This window comes from Puma concolor, chromosome C1 (genome assembly GCF_028749965.1).
Source record: "Puma concolor isolate L17-30 chromosome C1, mPumCon1.1.hap2, whole genome shotgun sequence".
Lineage (NCBI taxonomy): Eukaryota > Metazoa > Chordata > Mammalia > Carnivora > Felidae > Puma > Puma concolor.
The window spans coordinates 141,369,754-141,396,210 of record NC_141674.1 but is presented as its reverse complement, the minus strand read 5'-3'; the positions used below and the strand labels follow the sequence as shown (position 1 = coordinate 141,396,210).

At 36.1% G+C, this 26,457-nt stretch overlaps 1 long non-coding RNA gene across 1 annotated transcript in view; it reads right to left on the bottom strand.

Annotated features, from left to right (window-relative positions):
- Positions 1–26,457, bottom strand: part of LOC147578470 (uncharacterized) — a 341,836-nt gene that overhangs the window by 261,533 nt on the left and 53,846 nt on the right. Inside the window, exon 2 of the long non-coding RNA XR_015254291.1 lies at positions 10,658–10,758. This is a non-coding gene — a long non-coding RNA (uncharacterized LOC147578470). The remainder of the gene's footprint in view (positions 1–10,657; positions 10,759–26,457) is intronic.

Below are 26,457 nucleotides of genomic sequence, written 5' to 3'. Positions count from 1 at the left end.
GAGCTGGCATCGAATAATCTCTTAATGATCTGGGCATCTCTGTTTGTCTTAAGTATATTTATCCTGTTAAAGATGGGAGTTTTCATTAGAAGAAGGCTGAGGGAGAGGATTTTCACAATAGCTATTTGTTCTAGGTATCTATGGCTACATATCAACTCTAAATTTAGAAGCTTAAAAGAACAAATAATTATCATGACTCAAATTTCTGTAGTTTGAATAGGCTCCAGTGGGTAATTCTTGCTTAGAGTCTCCCATGCATTATAGTCAGATAGGACTAGAGTTGGAGGCATCTAAAAGCTAGACTTGGTTGGCCATCCACAATGGCTTTCTCATTCACAGGCCTGGCACCTTGGTGCTTGTTGGCCTTTCTCTCTCTCTCATAGCAGTCTCAGGATAGTCACATTTCTTACATGGTGGCTGGCTTCCAAGAGGCAAGAAACAAGCATGTAGGCCAGTTAAGAGCTATACTTGGAACTGGTACAGGGACATTACTGCCATATTCTATTGGTCAAAGCAGTCACAGAGCCCACTCAGATTCAAGGGACTCAAGAAATAAATTCCCTCTCCACACAAAAGAGTGTTCCCTTGATGGTGGAGGTCAGATTACAGAAGAGAATATGGGTTGGGAGATCTACCACACTGTTTGTGATGTTTATACTATCTAGCTTCTCCTTCATTCCAGGGATCCTGGGTTTGTGAGCTTCCTAAAAAACGTGAATGGACAAAGGTTATAACCCTTTTGGAGGCTAAAGTCAAGCCTCAGCTCACCAAATCTCAGGAGGTTTTTGGGTTTTTTTTTTAATGTTTATTGGCGGTGGGGGGGAGGGCAGAGGGGTAGAAAGAGAGGGAGACAGAGGATCCCAAGTGGGCTCTGCACTGATAGCAGAGACCTTAATGTGGGGCTTGAACCAATAAACCATGAGATCATGACCTGAGTCAAAGTCAGATGCTTAAGCAACTTAGCCACCCAGGTGCCCGTAAGGAGGTTTTTAATCATACAAATAGGTTCTTTGGGGGTTGTCATATCCATGAACAAAATTGTCAGTCCTTTGGCAAGATTAATTAAGAATAAAGGAGAGGGGCACCTGGGTGGCTCAGTCAGTTGAGTGTCCAACTCTTGGTTTCAGCTTAAGTCATAATCCTAGGGTTGTGGGATCAAGTCCTGGATGGGGCTCCACAGCCTGCTTAAGATCCTCTCTCTCATCTGTGAAAAGTGAAAGTTTGACTTCCTCCTTGCCAATTTGGATGCCTTTTATTTCTTTGTGTTGTCTGATTGCTGAGGCTAGGACTTCCAACACTATGTGCAATAACAGTAGTCAGAGTAAACATCCTTGTTGTGTTCCCGACCTTATGGGGAAAGCTTTCAGTTTACCCCATTGAGGATGATGTTAGCAGCAGGTCTTTCATATATGGCCTTTATGATCTTGAGGTATGATCCTTCTATCCCTACTCTCTTGAGGGTTTTTATCAAGAAAGGATGCTGTATTTCGTCAAATGCTTTTTCAGCATCTATTGAAAGGATCATGTGGTTATCCTTTCTTTTATTAATGTGATGTATCACATTGATTGATTTGTGGATATTGAACCAGCCCTGCATCCCAGGAATAAATCCCACTTGATCGTGGTGAATAATTCTTTTAACGTATTGTTGGCTACAGTTTGCTAGTATCTGTTGAGAATTTTTGCTTCCATGTTCATCAGGGAAATTGGTCTGTAGTTCTCCTTTTTAGTGGGGTCTCTGTCTGGTTTTGGAATTAAGATAATGCTGGCTTGTAAAATGAGTTTGGAAGTTTTCCTTCCATTTCTATTTTTTGGAATAGTTTCAAAAGAATAGGTGTTAACTCTTTAAATGTTTGATAGAATTCCCCTGGAAAGCCATCCAGCCCTGGACGCTAGTTTGTTGGGAGATTTTTGATTACTGATTCAATTTCTTTACTGGTCTGCTCAAATTTTCTATTTCTTCCTGTTTCAGTTTTGGTAGTTTACATGTTTCTAGGAATTTTCCCATTTCTTCCAGATTGCCCAATTTGTTAGCATATAGTTGCTCATAATATTCCTTTAATATTGTTTGTGTTTCTCTCCTCTTTCATTCGTGATTTTATTTATTTGGGTCCTTTCTTTTTTCCTTTTGATCAATATGGATAGGGGTTTATCAATTTTGTTAATTCTTTCAAAGAACCAGTTCCTGGTTTCATTGATCTGTTCCACTGGTTGTTTTGTTTTGTTTTGGTTTTGATGTCAATATCATTGATTTTTGCTATAATCTTTATTATTTCCCTTCTCCTGCTGATTTTGGGCTTTATTTGCTATTCTTTTTCCAGCTCTTTTGGTGTAAGGTTAGGTTGTGTATTTGAGACCTTTCTTCCTTCTTGAGGAAGGCTGGGATTGCTATATACTTCCCTCTTATGACTGCCTTTGCTGCATACCAGAGGTTTGGGGCTGTCATGTTTTCATTTTCAATGGCTTCCATGTACTTTTAAATTTCCTCTTTATTGGTTAACCTATTCATACTTTTAGAGGATTATCTTTAATCTCCAAGTATTCACGGTCTTCCCAAATTTTTTCTTGTGGTTGATTTCAAGTTTCATAGCGTTGTGTTCTGAAAATATGCAAGGTGTTATCTCCATCTTTTTTGTATTTGTTGAGGGCTGATTTGTGACCCAGTATGTGATCTATTCTGGAGAATGTTCCATGTGCACTTGAGAAGAATGTGTATTCTGCTGCTTTAGGATGAAATGCTCTGAATATATCTGTTAAGTCCATCTGGTCCAGTGTGTCATTCAGAGCCACTGTTTCCTTGCTGATTTTCTGCTCTATGTGGAAAACCCAAAAGACTCCACCAAAAACCTGCTAGAACTGATACATGAAGTAAGCAAAGTCACAGGATATAAAATCAATGTACAGAAGTCAGTTGCATTTCTATACCCCAATAATGAAGCAGCAGAAAGAGAAATCAAGGAATCAATCCCATTTACAGTTGCACCAAAAATAAATAAATTATTATTAGGAATAAACCTAACCAAAGAGGTGAAAAATCTATACACTGAAAAGCTTATGAAAGAAATTGAGGAAGTCACAAAAAAAATGGAAAAACATTCCATGTTCATGGATTAGAAGAACAAATATTGTTAAAATGTCAATACTACCCAAAGCAATCTATATATTCAATGCAGTCCCTATCAAAATGACATCAGCATTCTTCACAAAACTAAAACAAACAATTCTAAAATTTGTATGGAACCATAAAAGACCCTGAATAGCCAAAAAAATGTTGAAAAACAAATCCAAAGCTAGAGGCATCACAACTCCAGACTTTAAGCTGTACTACAAAGCTGTAATCATCAAGACAGTATGGTACTGGCACAAAAACAGACACATAGATCAATGGAACAGAACAGAGAACCCAGTTACCAGAAATTGACCCACAAACATATGGCCAGCTAATCTTTGACAAAACAGGAAAAAATATCCAATGGAAAAAAGACAGTTTCTTCAACAAATGGTGTTGGGAAAACTGGACAGCGACATGCAGAATAATGAGCCTGGACCACTTTCTTGCACAATACACAAAAATAAACTCAAAATGGATAAAAGACCTAAACATAAGACAGGAAGCCATCAAAATCCCAGAGGAGAAAACAGGCAGCAACCTCTTTGACCCCTGTTGCAGCAACTTCTTACTTGACATGTCTCTGGAAGCAAGGGAATTAAAAGTTCATTAAAATGAACTACTGGGACCTCATGAAGATAAAAATCTTCTGCACAGGAAAGGAAACAATCAACAAAACTAAAAGGCAACTGATGGAATGAAAAAGATATTTGCAAATGAAATATCAGATAAAGGGTTAGTATCCAAAATCTATAAAGAACTTATCAAACTCAACATCCAAAAACCAAATAATCCAGTGAAGAAATGGGCAGAAGACATGAATAGACACTTTCCCAAGAAGACATCCAGACGGCTAACAGACACATGAAAAGATGCTCAATTTCACTCATCATCGGGGAAATACAAATCAAAACCACAATGAGATACCACCTCATACCTGTCAGATTGGCTAAAACTAACAACTCAGACAACAGACGTTGGTGCAGAGAAAGAGGAACCTTTTTGCACCACTGATGGAAATGCAAACTGGTGCAGCCACTCTGGAAAACAGTATGGAGGTTCCTCAAAATATTAAAAATAGAACCATCCTATGATCCAGCAATTGCACTACTAGGTATTTATCCAAAGGATAAAGGAGTGCTGATTCATAGGGGCACAGGCACTCCAATGTTTACAGAAGCACTATCAACAATAGTTCAAGTATGAAAGGAGTCCAAATGTCCACCAACTGATGAATGGATAAAGAAGATGTGATGTATATATATATACAACGGAATATTACTAGGTGATCAAAAAGAATGAAATCTTGCCATTTGAAAAAATGTGGATGGAACTAGAGTGTACTATGCTAAGCGAAACAAGTCAGTCAGAGAAAGACAAATATCATATTATTTCACTCATATATGGAATACAAGATACAAAACAGATAAACAAAAGGGAAGAAAAAAATAATATAAAACCAGAGCAGGAGACAAACCATAAGAGACTCTTAAATACAGAGGAAAAACTGAGGGTTGCTAGTAGGGTGTTGGGTTGGGGGAAGGGCTAATGGGGTGACGGGCATTTATAAAGGAGGACACTTGTTGGGATGAGCACTGGGTGTTATATGTGAGTGATGAATCACTAAATTCTATTCCTGAAATTATTATTACACTACATGTTAACTAACTTGGATTTAAATTTTTAAAGATAATTTTTTTAAAAAAAGATTCTCTCTCCTCTCCCTCTGCCCCTCTCCCCTGCTCATGTGATCTCTCTTTCCCTCTAAAATAAATATATAAATAAATAAAAGAGAAAAGATACATCAATGTTAGGAATAAAAGAAGGAGGATAATAACAGATAAAGATGTTTCAAATTGCAAAGTGAAGGTATGAAAAATTTTCTCTTAAAAAAATTGAAAATTCAGACAAACTAGAAAATTGACTAGAAAACTATAACTTACTACTGCTAGCTCAGTAATAAATAGAGAAACTTAACAGCCTTATAACCATTTAACAGGTATAATCAGTAATTAAAAATCTCCACTACTATCTCCCCTAAAAGCTTGCTCTAATAGTTTTATAGACAAGTTCTACCACAACTTCAAGTAATATGTAATTTTAATATTATGCAAACTATTCCAAAAAATAAGGGGAAAAAGGCAAAGTTCCCAGCTCATTCCATATAGCTAAAAATCTTGATACCAGCAATGTATATAAGATAATTCAAGAAAGTAAAATTATATACAAATATTTTTTAATATAAACGTAAAACCTCTGAATGTAATATTAGAAAACAATACCAGCAATGTCATAAAAATTAAAATATCATGACTAAATACTGTTCCAGGAATACATGGATTAATAAACTTTAGAAATTGTTACTAATGTAACTTTCCACGTTAACAGATTAAAAGAGAAAAACCAAACTCTTGAAAGGTTCAGAAAAATACTCAATGAGACCTAACAAATCTATAGCAAGCAAGAAATAGAGGAAGCTTCTTCAATCTGATAAGGTATACTTATTGCAAGCCAGCAACAAACACACACTTAATAGCGCACTACCTTTATAATTAGGAAATAGCCAGGGATTCTGTCACCATCCCTCCTTCAAATTGAACTGGGTACCTTTGCCAATACAATAAAAGAAGAAAAAAAATAAAATATATAAAATTGCAATGGAAGAAAAAATACTGTTACTATTCACAGAATATATAATTGTCAGCATAGCAGAGAAGACACATAATTAAATTGATAACAAAGTTTAGCAAAGCAATGAGATAGCTGTAAGATCAATATATGAAATTCTCCATAATCATACAGAATTTAAAATGTGCATAATATATAACCTAGGACTTCAACTTCTAAGTAACTCCCCTAGAAAATGTTCCACAAATATGAACAAGGGATACTTAAAGAATATTCAAAGTTCTGTCTATCAGTAGGGGAACAGGTCAACTACGACATGCATAGAATGGAATACTACACAGCAATTAAAATGAATGAACTACATATCTACATGAATACATCTCAAAACACTTTGTTGCATGAGAAAAGCAAGTTAAAAAAGAGCAGGGGTATGGCAATGAGAAAAAATGAAATATGGCCTTTTGTAGCAACGTGGATGGAACTGGAGAGTGTGATGCTAAGTGAAATAAGCCATACAGAGAAAGACAGATACCATATGGTTTCACTCTTATGTGGATCCTGAGAAACTTAACAGGAACCCATGGGGGAGGGGAAGGAAAAAAAAAAAAAAAAAGAGGTTAGAGTGGGAGAGAGCCAAAGCATAAGAGACTGTTGAGAACTGAGAACAAACTAAGGGTTGATGGGGGGTGGGAGGGAGGAGAGGGTGGGTGATGGGTATTGAGGAGGGCACCTTTTGGGATGAGCACTGGGTGTTGTATGGAAACCAATTTGACAATAAATTTCATATATAAATAAAAAAAAAAGAGCAGGGGTATGACCTTGGGCATGTTAATTAACTTCTTTGTGACTTAATTTCCTTATTTGTAAAATTAATAGTAGCACCTGCCTTCTAAGGTTAATATGTACAATATGCTTTAGAGTAGTGCCTGACAGTAAATGTTTAATAAGTGTTCACTGTTATGAAATGATGATGATGACAATGATGATGACAATAACATTTATATACTTTGTAAATATAGAACAATTCTAAATGTTGTTTATGTAAATATGTAAACATAAACAACTATACATGTTGTTTATGGATGATATACATGAAAATTGCAAAATGGAAATTTCACAATAATAATTAATTCTAGAAAAGGAAGGAAGGAGAAATAAATAGAGTATGTATCTATATAGGTCTGTAATATTTTATTTTTGGTTTTGGTTTATTTTTCTTCCAAGTTTTTATTTAAATTCCAGTTAGTTAACATACAGTGTAATGTTACTTGCAGGTGTAGGATTTAGTGATTCATCACTTACATACAATACCCAGTGTTCATCATAAGTGCCCTCCTTAATACCCATCACCCATTTAACCCATCCCTCTTCCCACCTACCTCCCTCCCTATTTATTTTTTAATATGAGATCTGAAGTCAATATAGCAAAAAGTTAAGATATTTAAGTCTCAGTGGTGGATGTGTGTTGTTTGGTTATATCATTTTCTGTATTTTTATATATTTGAAATATTTCATAAAAAAAAATCAAAGGCAAGTAATAAATAAGATACTTCAAGATGTTAACAGTAATATGTCTGGGTTGTTGGATGGTGAATGTTTTTTGTTTGCTTGAATAGCTTTTCTTAATTTTCCAAATGTTCTAAATGAGAATGCATTTCTTTTATAATTAGACCCAAAGAAAAAGAGTTTTTTTAAAGCAAAGATAAAAGTCCTTTTAATACTCAAGTCACCAGAGATCTGTTTCAACTAGATTAATCTTCACGTAGATGTCCTCTAATACAGACCAAATCTCTATATATTATAAACTGCGTAACTTTAATAGCATATTTGATTTACTACATCAAAATGTATACTTTACAAAATAAATATCCTTCTTTTGCCTTTAGTCCTTAAAGTTATAATTCACAAATAATTTATGGATGTTTGTCACCATCTTTATTATCATGATATGTCATTCCCTATAAATTTCACATTCCTGACAAAATGGTGGAAAGGGTACAGAAGATCTCTGAATGTATTTCTTAGAAAACTCACATTAATGACAACACTATAGATCTTCCCTAACCTCCTCAACTTGCTGTTTCATGTCTAAAAGCCCATCTAATCTAAAAATACAACTGATCTGCAGAGACCTTATAATTTATCTTTTTCCATGATTACAATTTCTAATCTAACCAGCAGCAGTTCAAATTGAACTCTGATCCAAATGATCAATGGCCACGTGTGACCCATTAGATGTGCGAATATTAAATCGTTTTTGGATAAGCGCTGTCCAAATGAAAAGCATATAATTACCATCTATTAACATATATGGAAGCCAATAACACAAAAATGCATAATGTGTAACACACAACCTATCAGAATTCCCTTCAATGACTATGTTAAGGTTAGATCTTATATTTTACATATGGATTAGTACCACATTATGATTTATGCCTTCAAGTGTTTATTATTAATAATATTGACCTAGGCTACACAATGGGTAAATTTGTAAATAAAATAAATTTAATTTCTTATTCCATCCTTTTTTGTATGTGTGTGCTTCCTTAACATAAAAGTTTCACTACCTACTGTAGGAAGTAGCCATGGTCAATAAATAAAAGGATAATTAAAGTAGTTTGGTAAGAAAATAATTCCAACATATAGCTTACTTTTCATTTTTTCCCTGCAAAGAAAAAGCTTATACAGTTGTAGAAGTATATAATTATATAAAGAATAGAACTTACAGAAAAATGAGTCCAATCATCTGCCCTCAGTGTCAGAAAGAATAGCAATGAAGTTCTCTAAACATCCTATATTTAACAATGCAGTCTTTGGAAATTTTTCTTTATGAAAACCTAAACACCTAGGTTTACCTAGACAAGTAACTTTTATGGTCTATTTCCCAGTCTCCTTTGCGGCTAGTTCAAGGCTTTGTGACTGCACCCAGGACAATTGGATATAAGATAATGGTAGCCTACTTCCAAATCTCTTTTTCAAAACATCTAATGGATCTTCTAGGCATCTCACTGATGGGATGAGATCACATGGTCCAAATGCTGTAGCTGTAAGATGCAAGAGTTATCACCCAGCTACATGGACTTTGCACAAGCCAAAAATAAATTTTTATTATAGTAAGCCTCTCAAGTTTCTGTGTGTGCCTGTGACTACATCATAGCCTACCCTATTCAGGTTCATTTCAGGTATGAGCATAATGAGAAAAATTTTCCAACAGTCACTCCCACTTCCATCCCTTCCTCACCTCCCTGGCTCAGACCCTGCTTCTCATCCAACAGTGCTTAATTCAGGGTCAGCAGCCTGTCCTCCTGGTCCCTAGATTTCTTTTTCTCCAACCCCACTTACAGATTTAGCCCCTAGACCTCCCTCATTTGTATTTGTATATTTCTGTTTTCTCAGGATCCTAAATTTTAATTCTCAAACCCCATTATCTCTCTTGGTCCAAAAATAGGTTTGAACAAGCTGCTCTTTACATGTCTGTGCATCTTTGCATGGAAGGGATAATTCCCTCTTCCCGTGCTCTGGATATACAGAAGCCATCTTATGGGACAAATTATGTGTCTGTTTTTAAACAAGGCAGGACCAGAGGGGCAGAGAAGTCAGGTCTTCTACTTCAGGAGATTTCAGTCTTATTGAAAAAAAGCATATGAAGCTCTTTTTTCTGGTCTTTTTGGGGCAAGGCTAAGACTCTTATCTAAAGTCACTGTCTTTGCTTCTCCTATGATTGTTTCAGTGGTGAAGGTATTTCCAACAAAGCCTATTAAAAACATAGGGGAATCTACATAACTCACCCTCCAGTCCCAGTTTTAGTGCTTTAACCTTCTGAGTGATTGCTCGAAGAGATCTCCCCATTTCCTTTGCATCAGGACTCCTTTCACTAACCTTTCACTAAGTGATCATTTGATGAGATTTCCCCCACTTTCTCTGCAGGAAGACTCCACTTTTTCCCCCCTATCTTTTTACACAGGAACCATTTCAACAAACCTGCCATATAGAGCTAAAGTCTTTCAAGCAAGATAAAGATTAGCCTGACCTTTCTTACATCAATTAATCAATATGGTTACACCACAGATTTACCTTTAACCTTGGTGTTTCCATAGTGCAATATTAAAGCACGATTTGTGAGGTTGCTCCGTTTTATATATGGTTAAGAACAACCCTCTGTCTATGTGCTTTGATAAAGTGTCAGCATCACGCAACACAGGAGCAAAAGGAGGCTTTTATTGTCTTCATCAAAAACGGCTCTGTAAATCTAAGATTGAAGCAGCAATACCAGCAAAGCCGGCTGACTGAAATTAACTGCTGGGCTCTGTTTGCAGATTCACGCTGTTGGAAAGGCCGTTGTTTGGGAATGCTCTGAAGGGTTGAATCATTTGATCTGAATTTCAGATACGAATGTGTCATCGTTGCCAGTGTCAATAACCTCTTCTCCATTGTTGAAGCTTATCCCCAAGACAAACAAGAAGGGTTTGCTCTACCCTATCCTGAACCGCCAATTGCCACTCTCCTTTCTGCCTTAATCTGTATCACAGGTGAAAAATTTAGAGAAGGCAAAAATGCTGGCATATCTCTGAATACTGGTCAAGTCCCTTCACTGAATCCATTTAATGGCAGAAAAAACTACAGTTAAGTCCTCCACAGGGTCTTTATAGATAGAAAGATTTCCCCACCAAACCACAATGTGTTTAAACCGTTTATCTCAGAAAAGAATTACAGAATCTCTTTTTGAAAACGTTGTCCAGCCCTTATGCTTCACAAACGAGGAAACCGAGCCCCAGAAAACGACAGGTTCAGACCCAATATCTATAGATACTTAGTGGTAGACTTACCTTAGAAATCAGGCCAGTTTCTCCCCCGAATGCCTCGCTGAGACATTAGTTCTTAAGAATGCATTTAATTCTGTGATGATACTTGCAAACTTACCACTTCCTCAGAAGCCAGTAAAACTTCATGTTGAGGCTGGACATTTTCTTGGCGTTTGCTTGGCAGTGCTCCATTTTTACCAGTCCATCTAGATGTACCATCTTGAATCAGAAGAAAATTCACATTACAGTTCTGCCACTTACTAGTTGTGTGACCTCTGCCTTATCACTGTCTTAAAAAAAAAAAAAATAACCACCTCATGGGGCTCTTTGGAAGGTTGAAAAAATTAATTCACATAAAGCGCTTAAAAACAGTATCTGGCACATAATAAGTATCATATAAATGTTAGCTCTTATTGCTTCCATTCTTAGATTCTTCAGTGAATCTGGGGCATCACTATAGATTTATGATATTTTTTCCTTCATGAATCCTAAGTGTTTTATAATTCTTGACTCTTTTACTCTTAAAAACTGAGAACAAACTGAGGGTTGATGGGGGTTGGGAGGGAGGGGAGGGTGGGTGATGGGTATTGAGAAGGGCACCTTTTGGGATGAGCACTGGGTGTTGTATGGAAACCAATTTGACAATAAATTTCATATATTGAAAAAAATAAAAATAAAAATAATAAAAAAAATATTTTCAGCCTATTGAGAGTCACACAATAAAATATACATAGGGTTGTTTTTTGCAAGTGTATGTTGTCATAAAAAAATATCAAACAACAGTTCACATTAAATGAGAGCCTACCAGGGATATTCAGAGTTTTCCCCAACAGTAGCCATGATTTGCTCCTTTTTAAAAAGATCTTTTGTTTTTATTTGTTCTACTGAATATGTCTAAATTAAATCTAGTGCTTTGCATGTAAAAAAAAAATAATTCTTGACTCTTTTACAGTGAATATATTGTAGAGTTCCTCAAGTTCATTTTGAACATTCACACAGGAGGCATTTGGAAGAGGTGCCATTTTTTTTGTGTATTGAAAACAAAAACAAACCACCAACACCCATCATTGCACTCACATTCTGCTTCTTTTTGGGTGATTTACAAAGACTTAAGCTATCTCACTCCCAGAACATGCTGCCAGAAGTTGTTGAATGAATTTCACTTCACGGTCAACCTTTAAAGTATGCAAAGCACCACAGAATGCCAAGATCAAGTTCCCTGTGATCAGTGCACGAAGTGAACTTTACTATGGATTCTGTGATGTTCCCAAAGGCAATTTAATCATCCCCTTTAATAACACAGCAATACCTTTCTCTGGAAACTGATTTGACCGATCATTAAAGTATGTCTGGTTTAGTCAAGGAACACTCTTAGATAATGTGACATCGCAGGCTCTAATCACAGATTTGACTATCTTTGTTTTTCTTACATTTAACTAAATGAAACTTCTTATTTTAAGGGGGTCTTTTTAAACATTATGTGCCACCACTTAATAAGGTACTGTTGATTCAAATATAAATTCATTTTTGATACGAAATTTGAAATTATATGATAGTTTAAATAATATAGAGGAAGGGTAAAATTATGTGGAAAATCAGATGGAGCCAAACATAGTTTAGACTTGCTCAGTTTCCAAACTGAGGATAATTGTTTAAGGAATTAGCAGATCCTAAAGATATTATCTTCTTAGTGATGCCTGGATGCCATTATTTTTCAGCAACTAGTGGGATGTGTGTGTGTGTGTGTGTGTGTGTGTGTGTGTGTGTGTGTGTGTGTGTGTGTTTGCGTGTAAATGGTGTAACCCAGACTCCATAGCATAAATAATCAATTTTCCAAACTGGTCTAAAGTATATGAGAAGACAATACAATATGAAACCAGTGCTTTTCTTTATAGGAAAATATGGTAAGAATTTTAGTCAAAACAAAGCAATGCTGTATATTGTTTAGGGAGTTTGTTTTTGTTTTTGCTTTTTTAAATAGGGACATGCACTCAAAAAAGATAAGGCTACCAATTCTGTTCAGTATTCCCCACAACAAACCTATCAGACATATTTTTGCATAGTTTTCTCACTGAGGCCCAAGGAGACGTTGGCATTACAACCTGACTACTCTGGCACTGATCACAGAGGGAGAAATACTGAATGAGAATGAAGTTCAAGCTAGATACAAAAGTTAGGTGACAGCAAGGCTTAGCTGCCATAACGTTTTCCTTTCCTCTGTTTTGAGAATCTACCTAGAGGACTGTTTGTCATTCCCAGTTAGGACTAGGTTATCTTAGCAGATGTGTTCTGAAAACAATGAGCTTGAGGTTTAAAAATAAAATTCAAGGATGATCTTAATAAGGTTATATAATGTTAATCCATGGGTTTCTGCCAACCAGTGTCTCAAATGCCTCTTTGGGGATTTATTCTGTTTTAGAAGAATGGAGAATATAAATATTTAAGTATGTGGAGACTTTTGTCATTGACCTAAGGAAGTTTACATTCTGTTTAGATAGTATTCTTAGAAATGTTATTATTTTATAGAATGGATAGACACAGGAATGCAAAGAAAAGCAATAAAGTCACTTTTTTAGGGGTATAATGGAGTTCTCAAAGATTGAAAGGCATGATAACCTTTAGTGTAGGAATGTGAAAACGGGCATTTTCATACACTGCTAGAGGGAATGTAAACTGCTCCTTTCTTTAAGGGAGGGAATTTGACAATATACATTAAGAACCAGAGAATGTATAAACACTAACTCATATGTTTTACTCTTAGGGAATTATCCTAAGGATATAATTGGCCAAAGGCACAAAGGTATATATGCAAGAGCCAATAGTTCATGAAAGTAAAAATTCAGAAACAATGTAAATATCCAATAATAAGGATTATTTTAATCAGGTACCTATGCCGCTGATAGAAATGATTATGTAGACATACATTTACCAATTTGGAAAGACATTTTTGAGTGATAATTAATTAAAAATAGCACATTATAAACCAAACTTTAATCAGAAGGAAAAAACAGTACATGGATAGGGATGAATTGAAGTTATGCACCAAAATGTTACCTGTGATTGTCTTTGAACATTGAGCATTCAGGAAATCTATATTTATTTATATTTCTTAATGCTTTCATAATTAATATATATTAATTGAGTATACATTTTTTTTTAATTTTTTTTTCCACGTTTTTATTTATTTTTGGGACAGAGAGAGACAGAGCATGAACGGGGGAGGGGCAGAGAGAGACGGAGACACAGAATCGGAAACAGGCTCCAGGCTCCGAGCCATCAGCCCAGAGCCTGACGCGGGGCTTGAACTCACGGACTGCGAGATCGTGACCTGGCTGAAGTCGGACACTTAACCGACTGCGCCACCCAGGCGCCCCAAGTATACATTTTTTTAATTAAAATGGGATATGTTTTTGAAGGGAATTGATGGCATTTGGAGATATAATGATGTCATCACATTTACTTTAATTTAGCGAAACGAAAATACTGTTTCATTCCATCTGATTTGTACGTCATTGTTATGAAGTTTTTAAAACAAAGTCTCTACCGTGAAGAAGATGTAACTGCAGAGAAGAGGAAAGGGGGATGGAGAGAAGAGAGAAAGAGGGAATGATTTAATTTAACGCAATGGGGCTTTGCAGCCTTGAAACCATCAAGTCTAAGTTGAACTCCTGGCTATTATTCTTGGGTTTGTTTAAACTTGTAAGAAGCACTTTACTCCCTTAAGTTTCAAGATTTTTATCTATCAATTGAAAGTCATAATATTATTCACAGGATTGTTACGAGATTAAGTAAGAGACATAAGTCAAAGGTATGCAATAAATGCCTACAGCGAACAGGTAACATGTACTAGACACAGAGCTAGACGCTTTGTGTACATTACCACATTTGATTGTCACAACAACCCTATCACACAGACATTTTATCTGCATTTTTCAGGTGAGAATATAGATTTACAGAAAATTTAAATAACTTGCTCAAAGCCAGAGGGCTGGAAAGCAGCAGGTGTGGACTAGCATGAAACTGTCCAAAATGAATGCTCCATATTAGATAGTGACAAACCAAGTCTTCAGTTCCTCCATGTCTCCCTCTTTTCTTCCCTCCACAAAAGGGAAAAGCAGGTCACTTAAACTCAAATTGTTTTCTGAAAAATGTTGACTTGTTCAAAGCCTCCATCAAACTCATTTCACTCTACAAACTAGTCTTGAAAACAGTCAGGTCCAGAGGAAAGATAGCTGAAAGACTATATATGCTACTTCCTATATATTCTGACATAAACGTCCCCCTCTAAAAATGCATTTTTCTGTATTGTTTTTCATTGCAAATTTAATCTGATCCTAATACCCACACACCTACTATAATTCTCGACAAAAGTCTCTAATACCATCAAAAAGGATAACTTTCTGATTTTTCTTGTGTTTTCTTTTTTAACTCAACCTGTACTGTATTATAATAGGATATTTTTTATCTCAAATCTGTTTGGAAATAATGATACTTCGAGAATATAGAACTCTTAACTCCAAAATAGCATGACTTAAAAATAACAAACTTGATTCAGACCCCAAATATTCTGTCTGTAGTCTATCATTTTTTCTTTCTTTATAAATGGTATATAAATATGTGTAAGCTTAATCATAATTCAGTCTTTCAAAGGGGTTATTATACATCAGACCAATGACCAAGAACAACCACAACCAGGATATACCATGAAATATGACTGTGACACTACTGTGATGGTACATTCAGATAAAAGCCACTGCATTAGAATTATAAGAATTCACCAGGTTAACATGGTGCCATCAAACAACTCTTCCCACCTAGAAAACCCACCATCACATGAACCACAGAAATGTGTGTTGTTAGTAAAAAGATCAATTAAGGGGCACCCGGGTGGCTCAGTTGGTTAAGTGGCCGACTTCAGCTCAGATCATGATTTCGCTGTCCGTGAGTTCGAGCCCCGCATCGGGCTCTGTGCTGACAGCTCAGAGCCTGAAGCCTGTTTCAGATTCTGTGTCTCCCTCTCTCTGACCCTCCCCCATTCATGCTCTGTCTCTCTCTGTCTCAAAAATAAATAAACGTTAAAAAACATGTTTTTTTAAATAAAAAAAAGATCAATTAAAATCCTTTTAGGACACTGTGCATTAGGTGTTTCTGATATTTAAGCTTCTGGAGAAATGCATTCCATTCTTTTCCAATTACTTTACTTACACTCTTCATGCCACCTATAAGCCTTGTGCAACAACCCCTTACAATTTCTGCTTGTCAAAATCACCACTCATCCTCTTTGCACATGGCATTTCTTTCATGGAGAGCTTGTGGTGAGCTATTGCCTAGTGAACCAGATTTCTTCCTCCTCTGCACTTCAGTGTAGCAGCTTTTATCTCTTATGTCACTTGTCATATTCTACAGGTCCACCCTATGGGTCCACCATCCCTTAGCCAGAAATTTGGGGACTTTAGAAAAGTAACATCATAACATCAACTGTGAATTAGACAGCACTTCCAGCAGTGAGGTGCTTAGTACTTGACAAATGACCATATTAATAACATGATCTTACTTGTATCCTTAGAAGGTTGTGTTTTCACTTGAGGAAAGAATCTATATACAAAGAATTAAAGAGAAAAGCTTTCTTTACCCCAAAGCCAAAATCTCCCAGGTGGAGAGAAAGGCTTCTTCAGAGAAACTTCGTTGTGCTCAGAGGCTTGCTATCTGGAGTCAATCATTTCTTCCAAACTAATCACTTGAGAAGAGATTGTCTAAGTTGAGAATCAGGGGGCTATGAAATCCCTTAGATCATACAGCTTCACACAACAAAATAAACATGAGGCAAAGAGTTCTGTAAGTACCTAAACTAAGTCTTGCAACAACTGACAAATCACTAATAATAGATCTTTTGTTCCATTTGCAAGCAGTCAAAAATAATGAATAACAGAATGCTATGCCAAGTCAACTAACAGGAAGTTCACGTGAGATCATTTAAAAGGAGAAAATGATGCTTGAAAAGGTCCCTGATGAGATTTGGCTTTTTCCTAAGAGACTCTAGATAGTGTTCTGCTGCAGCATTTTAAAAACCACTTTCCAAAATTGGGCACCCTCATTATCATTCATTACATCTGCACTCTCCACTTAGGTTGTTTTGAAAATGAATGGCACCCCAGTTGTATTTTTACATTAAATGTGCCTTCTCTCACATTTGATCTCTCCTTTTGTGACAGTCATTTCATTTCATAGCAATTATATTTCTTTGTCTCTGTTTTAGTGAATGTGTAGTTTTCAAATTATGCAGGGACAGCCACTTTATGTGTTGTGGATAGAGAGAAACTGAGAGGCTGACTGCAGGGTCCAGCTTCACTAGTCCCCTCAAGTAGTACCAAAGTAAATAAATTAGCACAGGGGCTTTGAGTTGGGTCATTTCCATCCAGGGTAAAATAGAGACACTGGAGAGTAAGGCCTGACATTGTTTTTCTTTACATTCTGGTTGTTTTTTTTTTTAATTGAGTGAGATTATGTTGCAGACAGATTAATTTTGCCAGAGCCAGAAGGAGTGAGGTTATTCTATATGTGCTTGGGTACAATGTGACCTCCGGACAGGATATGGCAGTGCCTAAGAGTCAATTTCAGAGGTCTAGAACTAGACAGGAATTGCTTTTTAAACACTATTCTCCAAAGAGACATAACTGTGACTAAAACATCCAATTTGTAGTAATGTGGGGCTATCTTGGGGTTTCAAGATAAACCCCAGCTTTATCTATAACCAGCTTTACCCTGGGCCACAAAATATCGTAGGCCTATGTCATTTGCTCATGTAGAGCAAGAATTCATAGAAGAAAGGGGAAAATACATACAGAAGTGTTGTATGTATATTTCATATCCATTCAAATATGTTATATTATGTTAAATATAAATAAAAAATGTATTACAATAATGTACTATAATACTCTATAATCATAGTCAATAATGATGTTAATATATTTAGTAAACAAATACGGATACAAACAATTTGGATTGTGCTGTTATGCAAATATCAGAAATTTGTTATCATTTATACCATAACTCATTCTAAAATATGAACTACAGTGGAATTCTCACCTACTTATGTCACCTAGTAACAAAAATCCAACAACATAAAAAACACACAAAGAAAACAAACTGGAATTATTAATATATGTGGACAATTCATCTATTTGTGTTAGCAGTCTCTGAGGGAGTTGCTATGTCCTATAACATAGCACAGCAGTTGATTCATAAGTAATCAAGAAAATTTTAAATTATCCACCTTATATAAACACAACCAAGAAGTCAAAAGACTGGTCTAATACAGCCTATGACCATTTCTATGAAATTATTAAAGCAAAACACAGCACAGGGCCAATTTCACCTGGAAAATCCATTAATGTAGAACACCTCATTCTTCAATGATGTGTCATCGTACTTACATTATTTCACATATTTAAGATAAGTCAGGGGAATTCTGAGAGGCTAAGGGAAATGATTAGTCTAAGGAATTTTTGAGAAGAAATAGGGTTCAGGTTTTCAAATTAGGAAAGTTAAATCCTAAGAGTCCCCTTAAGGTGGATGTGAAGAGGGCACTTGGGTGTCATTCACAGAACCTCTGAACTGCTAGAGTCAACCCGATCTTCCCGTAGGGAGACAGGCACCTGGGAGAGCATTGATGCATGAGCCCTTCTCCCCTGGTCAGGAGCTGAAGACAGGTGATTCCTCTCATAACCAAAACACAGCTGACTGTTCCAGTCACCAGTGCCACACAGAGCTCCAGTCATCCATCATTACTGCCGTAGAGCTCTAGACCAGAGGAATCAGTAGGAAGAAAACCAGAGGCCCTGACAGCATGTCCTACTTTTTCCACTCATTACTGCAGGAAAAAGGCAATTCCATAGTGAATTCACTAATTCATCCAGGTATTAGAAAATGGATCTCATACTATTTCCAAGTGGGAAGGAGAAAAAAAAGAAAGAAATTAACAATGATCTATCAAGCATATACTACAATAACATTTATAAAAACGATTTTGACTACTCCTAGACACTTTACATGGTTCTTTAAACTCATCATCTAATTTTAGTCTTTGAAATAACCCTACAGGGGCGCCTGGGTGGCTCAGTTGGTTAAGCGTCCAACTTCAGCTCAGGTCATGATCTCACGTTCATGGGTTCGAGCCCCGCATCGGGCTCTGTGCTGACAGCTCAGAGCCTGGAGCCTGCTTCGGATTCTGTGTCTCCCTCTCTCTCTGCTCCTCCCCTGCTCATGCTCTGTCTCTCTCTGTCTCTCAAAAATAAAATAAAACATTAAAAAATTTTTTTAAAAAGTAAAATAACTCTACAAGGTAGGTATTATTGTATCTACTTTACATATAAGGAAACTGAAACTTAGAAGGTTAAGAATTCTTGCTCAGGATCACAAAGCTAATATACTGGAAAACTAGGATTCAGACTGGCTCTGACTACAAAAACCAGTAATGATGAGATTATTCATAAATGGCAAAGTGGAAATATGAGACTCTTTTTCTTTAACATCTCAATGCCAGCACACCAGCTCCACTCTCCATCACAGGCCCAGGAGTCCAAGGATATTAGAATAAGAAGGACTCCTTTGAGTTTTGACCCTTTGAGGGGATCGCAGTCCCCATTGAGAATCAGATGAGTATTATGGTCCTTTGGCCTGGAGAAACAGATCAACCCTTGTTATTCACTGTAGCTGTAGTCTATCAAGTCACTAGAAAAACTGAACTACTGCGTACTGAACCATTATGCCTAGGAGAAATACAAGGTTAGGTTCCGTGAGCATCTAGACACTGTATTTTCAACAACCAATCATACCTAAGCATGTTTTATGTGTGTTTCTGTTTAAAGAAACCTTATTTAAATATATATTGTTGATTCATTAGCACTGAACCCAGCCAGCAGCCCTATAACTCAAGCCAGAATGAAGCTTGTCTAACTAATACACATATTTTCTTTGTAAGGAGCATCATAGCTTTCTTGTGCTTAGGAACACTAGACAACACTTTAGTACTATGCTTGCGGGTCACTTCAAAAAGCACAATCACCAATAAAAAGCACAAAAATGGGGAAAATGTGACACCATACAGACTGTGAAAAGGACACTTGTTTATGGTATAGTAGAGCTCAAGCAAGACACAGAGCATCACTTGGACGGACCTCCGCTGAGAGTGTGTGTTGGGCAATTTTGAATTTTTTGCTGCTCTGTGCATGTCTGTAAATGACTACAGAAGCGCTGCAAATACTGATTTGGGGCTTTGAAAAACTTTTACTGAGTAGGCAAATTCACACACACAGAACCCATGGATAATAAGCATTGAATGTGTGCATGTAAGGTTTCCTATAAGCCCATAAGTTATACAGACTGTACCAGATCCACCCATCGTCCCCTTTAATGCCTGATCTAGGTCAACTCATTTTGCACACAGGTTCCTGAATATTGGGAGAACATTGGAGCATAAAAATAAGCTATCCTTTTGAATAATAAAGAAAACGTCAACAAGATTCCTGAAATAAGTGACCCATGAATACACATTAGTAAAACTGATTATTTTTTTTTTAATTTTTTTTTAACGTTTATTTATTTTTGAGACAGAGAGCATGAATGGGGGAGGGTCAGAGAGAGGGAGACACAGAATCTGAAACAGGCTCCAGGCTCTGAGCTGTCAGCACAGAGCCCGACGCGGGGCTCTAACTCACGGACCGCGAGATCATGACCTGAGCTGAAGTCGGACGCTTAGCCAACTGAGCCATCCAGGCGCCCCTGATTATTTTTAATTAAACAAATAAACTTTACTATTATTTGAAAGTTCAAGGAATGTATGATGCTTGCTAGCTACTATATTAACTCTTTAAAACCACCAACATTACCTTCTGTTAATTTCTGCTCTATGCTTTAAAAGATACTTTTGTGCTTAAGAAAACAATCTTACTTAGAGAAACTGAACTAGATTCTGATTAACAGTTAATTTTGGTGATAGGAGAAAGCAGAAATAACTGAAAGCCTGTAACTTTGGTCTCCCAGACAATGCATTATTATACCAGTTAGCTGCACTCTCCACTAGAACAAGTTTGCCATTATAAGTTCTAGAAACTTGATCATGAGCGCATACTGACAAAGAACAATGTATAATGAAAAGATGAAATCACTCACCCAAGGGGTCTCTAATGTCAGCAGATATAGGCATAAAGTAATAGGGAGTGTAGACATAGGCAAAAGAAAAAGAAAAAGAAAGAAAGAAAAAATAATTTCTCAAGGGACACATTTCTTTCCCTTCTTTTTTTTTTTTTTTTTTTTTTTTGGTGGGGGTGGAGGGGGAGCATTCTTCAGGCCAAACAGCCAAGTGTTCAAATGCATGCACACACATGTGCATGCACGCACACACACACACACACACACACACACGGGCATGCGCATACACACACATTATTCATACCTCACAGTGGAGCTCTCTGTCACTAATTTTACCTTCTGAAATCCTACCTATTGTTGAGTCCTAGCTGCCTTTATAAAGTCTCTTCTATCCCATAGCAATGCATAATTTTTCACTACTTTGTCCATTTTAATCTTTACATTATTGACCTTACCTTGTAAATATTTTTGCCTTGCCTCAAACTAAATACAGAATGGCAAGACCAAGGAGGACAGGGCCAGTGCCTCGTGTATTCTGATATATCCCCAAGGCCCAATACATCTCACTCCTAGCAAAATGCTAATCCTGGACAGAGTAGTCAATAAAGATCTTTTGGATCAGTGAATGAGCTAATGAATAAGAGTGAATCAACTGCATAGCTCAGCTATTCAGAGGACATCAACATGGCCAACTGTAAAGAGCAAAAGTTCCAGCCTGGTATAATTTGGCTACACATTTACACTATCCTAGACTTTTATTTGTAATCAAATTTTGGCTGAAATGAATCTGAAGTCATTCATTTAACAAATATTCAATCAATATTTACTGAGCACCTGGTCTGGGCAAGGCTCTGTGCTAGGAATTAGAATACAGCAGTGAACAAAATAGGTATCAGGCTCGTTCTAAAAATGTAAGGATGAACATGAAGCCTATGGAAATAGGCTTTGAATTCAATGAGTAGTAATGAATTCAAAGCCATGTTCTTTGGACTATTCAAGAAACATTTCGATGAAAGAGCTAGGAAACAAGTATCGTGAAATAAAGTTCTTTCACACTAGCTTTCTCTCAAGTCTTATCTGCAAGACACTGTGTAATACGGTACGTGCCAGAAGGGAAGTGAGAACACTCCACCTGAGAAATCTTCTGTGCCATTCTTGCAGCCTGAACACTGTTTATCTTGAAAACTTACTGCTCCTGGCCTTGCTCCAAGACAAGCAATCCAATGATTCATTGAGATTTTTCTCTTTGGGGATCAGTTTTAAGCAGCAATGGCAAACAGGCTATCCCAATAAAAACATGGGTTAAGGAAAGAAAATTCCATATATTTCTCCTAATAGACAGAAGTCTCATAAATTCTGGAGTTAAGAAATTCCTCTATTCAAGTGGCACTGTCCAGATTTCTCATAAACATGATGTCTGAGATGGAAAATGCAGACCTGCTCTTTAAAACTACAAAATCATCCTACATCTACATTTAGATTTATGCTTAAAATATGATTTTGGAGTGAAGAGAAAAAAAGAACATTAATATTCCCCTACTAAAGGAGACTGAGATAAATCAGAAATACATTCTAAAACAGAGTATAGTAAAATGTGCTGATTATTTATTTTGTGTTGTAAAATATCTATTTAGATATTAAAGATCAATATTCTTTCACTCAATCACTTGAACCTGTGAATGTACATATGTATTTAGTTCAGAAAGTTCTTCAGGGATAAATATCAGTCTATTTTTACTCATACTGATGATACATATTCTACATACATTGATACTATGTATAATGTCATAACGATATGCATATTATATAGTTATTAAAATATTGGGACAGATCACATTACTTGACTAAGAGTAAGGTATAATTATCATTGGCAACTTTCAAGAACTCAAAGTATTACTGCACATAAAAGCATGATTCCCAAGTTCAAATATAAAACATTCTACAATGTCTTAACTTACCTCAAACACTGTCCTAATACTCTCAGATCCTACCAAGATTAATGCATTTAGCTTAAGGAAAAATTGAAAACCAGATGACACTTAATATTTTTGACAGAAAGTAAGAAAAAAGGAGAGTAGAACAAAATCTGTCAAATGGATGTAGATGTTAAAATGGTCAAAAGAAAGCCAAAAATCTCTAACAAACCTGGACCAGCTATCATCCATTTCTATAGAGGCCAGAACAAAAATTGGGCTGAATGAAATGGAACTTACTTATGAACGTTTTCCTGACTCTGAGATTTGTTAAACTCACTAGCAGTGGAATGAGAAAAGAAGGGTTTTGCTAGAGAAAATTCAAAATTGGTTAACAGCTCCCTGGTAAGAACTAACATATGTGACTCTGCTCTAAGTATAAGAAATTGATAAGACAGTTACTCAGGTTTCCTTTTAACTCTGAAAGTATATAGAAACATACTAAGAATGCACAGAATGACTGGTCATTCGGCTCTTCCAAGAATGGATGTACACAGAAAGCAGAAAACAAATGCATTGAATTTCAGTTCTAAGATTCTCCCTGATACTACTATGCAAATTGTTTACTTAGGTTATCCAGATACTATCTTTTCTACCATTTCACTTATATGAAAAAAGAGAAACTTGCTATCCAGATCTGAGGATTTACTTTCATCAATGCATGGCCTAATTTTGGAATATTTAAGATATATTTATTACTTTGTATAGCTAATATATGCTCAAAGATTCTAACTCCTTTTAGTGACATTTTAAAAAGTCTTGTTAAATGCAGTAGAATCTTCTCTTGTATTTTTGCCGCCGTCTCTATTGTTATGGCAGCTGGTCAGCTTATGATGCTCACTTTAACTGCTTTCTATTGAACTGACCATACTTTAAATATGGAACATATGAAAGGTGACTCCTCACTATATAAAGCTTGTTCTTTTTGATTATTATTAAGTTTTTTCTTCTAATTCCAGTATAGTTAACATACAGTGTTATACTAGCTTCAGATGTACACTACAGTGATTCAACAATTCTATATGTTATTCAGTGCTCATCACGATAAGTGTACTCTTTAATTCCCATCACTGATTTCACCCATCCCCTCTTAATGTCTGTTCTTCATAACATCCAATGTTTCGTGCCTCCTCTATAAACCTTGCTCCATTTTTCATAAAACAATTTATTTTGATAAAATATAGAAAAGTGTCCCAATGATTCATGTTACTCATTACATTTATAAATTATTCAACAGAGAAATAACAAAAACTCTATGAAGTATAATCTAAATTGAACTAAACACATCAAAATTAATGAATAGTTCATCCCTGATTTTTATTGTATTTATTCAATTGCTGCTTAATTAGAAAAATGCCATTATTTAGACTACAGATCCCTATCACTGGAAAATCCATGAGACCCTACTATAAAACTGTTATTAATTTTAGACCCAGTGATTATTTTCCTCAAGCTAACAATAATGAAGACTAAATTAATATTTCAATAAGATTGAAAGTTGCATTGCCCAACATATAAACTTTAATGGGGGTACCAATAAATATGCAAATGGTTTCCAAAATTTTCAACATTTATTTAAATCTTTTCAGAACCACTTATTTTACTTTGGTGGTTATTTGAATATAGATGATAGAAATTCAGTTGAGTTAGATATAAATTCCAAATGAGAAGAAAATGTATTAGCTCTGAGTTCCACCTCTGCCTGGGACTGTAGAGAGAAACAAATGATACAGGATCAAATCATTCAGTCATTATTTTGTGCATCCCATCTTAAAATTGCTTGGACCACAGAACCCATGAGAACTTCAAGGAACAGAGCCACAGAGAAGGGGAGTATCAAAATAAACCAGGTTCATTTTTATACCACTTGATTCATTAGCTCAGTCATATCAGCATGACTTCTGCCCATTAAAATTAATTTTGCCCAGTTTACCCCGTAACTTTGTAATGCTAGCAAAACTGTAAAGTGTCATCATAATGATATGTGATCCCTCTAAGAGTAGGTCACAATCCTCATATTCATACACTTTCAAATGATTATAATCTCAGCCTAACAGAATGATTAAGCTTTTCTTTCTTAAGTTCAGCAAATATTATACAGAAGCACAAGAAACTGGGAAACTTAAGTGAAATATAAACCCTATATGGAAAAGTCAAATGTATTTTGTGGGCATCTTTATAAGGAAGACAGCACAATCAGTCCCTAGAACTCTGAAGTGTATTGTTCACCTCTCACACATTCTGCAGCACACCAGACAGAACCTAAAATTTATAGACTCATACAATTTAACTAAAGTCAACTAAAAGCGGTTGTAAGCTATTATTACCTCCAGGTCCAAAATAGAGGTAAAAGTCAAACCAAGATTTATGCAACCATGGTCTAACTAAAATACATGTTAACAACATACAAACAACCTGTAATTCTATATGTTAGAATCTACCCAAGGAAAGATCTCCCCCTCTAGAAGACTTGAGTGTCACTAACTAAAAGAAAAAAGCACAATTTCATTATTTCCCTTGTTTAGCTTTTGTTTGTTTTCTTCTGTCATGGAGGCAGCAAAAACAAATTATTTGGGGGAGCCAGTTTGGCTTCCATAGCAGCTGCGCCAGTCAGACACATCACAGAACAAGAGGAGATTGCCAAATGTTCATTGTTTAAATATGGCCCAATTTACTAGGGTCCAAGTTATAATTAGGTTTCTTCTTTGAATTTTAAAAGGAAAAAAGTGAAGACACAAACTCCTAATACATATAATTAAGACTAGCAGCCTTAACCTAACAGGTTTTTAGAGACACTCTTACTGTCACTCTAAATACAGGTTTCCTGCTGAGAGCATAATTACAGTTTTTGTTGCACTTCATACTGTCTACCTCCTAGAGAGCTAACACTGTTTGTTATTAAAAGAAGACCTTGTCATATCGTGTTCACCTCTGCATATAATGTCTCTCATTGTTGCTGCTTACCTTTTATCTACTCTTCTGGTGTAGAGAGGTGGGAGCTACAGAGACTCCACAGACTTGGTAAACTTTAACAAGTTGGGGTTAATGGGGTGTTTTCCCCCTCTTCTTCCACCAAAAGGCAGCCTGTCTTCTCCATTCGATACACTTGCATACGGAATCCATAGCTGCCTTTTTCTTTAGTATGCCTATAAACCAGGCTAGAATGAAAAAGCAAACCCACAGAATCCTAACTACCTAAGGTAGGAGGGTGGGAAATTCCACTTCGAATTAAATAACACAGTTTTAATCCATTAAACGTTTAGACTACATTCATATTTAACACCAAGGTGGTAGCCAAATCTTTTCTACTGATAGACAACAAGTGCTTTGAGCAAGTCTTGGGTAGCCAATTACATTTGGTTTCCAAAGATATTCTATAAAAACATAGTGCTTTCTTTTTTCTTTTTTAAGAACATGACCTACAGGGGACATTTATTGGTGCTCTGATAACTACATATTTCCAGACATTTAAACAGAATGGTAGCAAATGGATTTCTTCTTCCACATATTTACCATTCTTAGTATTAAAGTCAGTATGCAGTTTTGGCAGTTTTTTAAACCTGCTTTGCATGTCTTACCAGGCTGTGACATCTCATTATGTGTTGTAACCTGCTCTGACAAGTCTGCATCAAAAAAGACTGCTTTACAAAGTGGGATATTTTTTCACAATCATTTTTTAATCTGTTAAAGCTATAATCTATCAGAGAATGAAACATCCTCTTGTTCACAAAACTGCAAGACTTAAAAAGAAAAAAATCACAAGAATTCTGGATCAGACAGAATTTGGGAATATCAC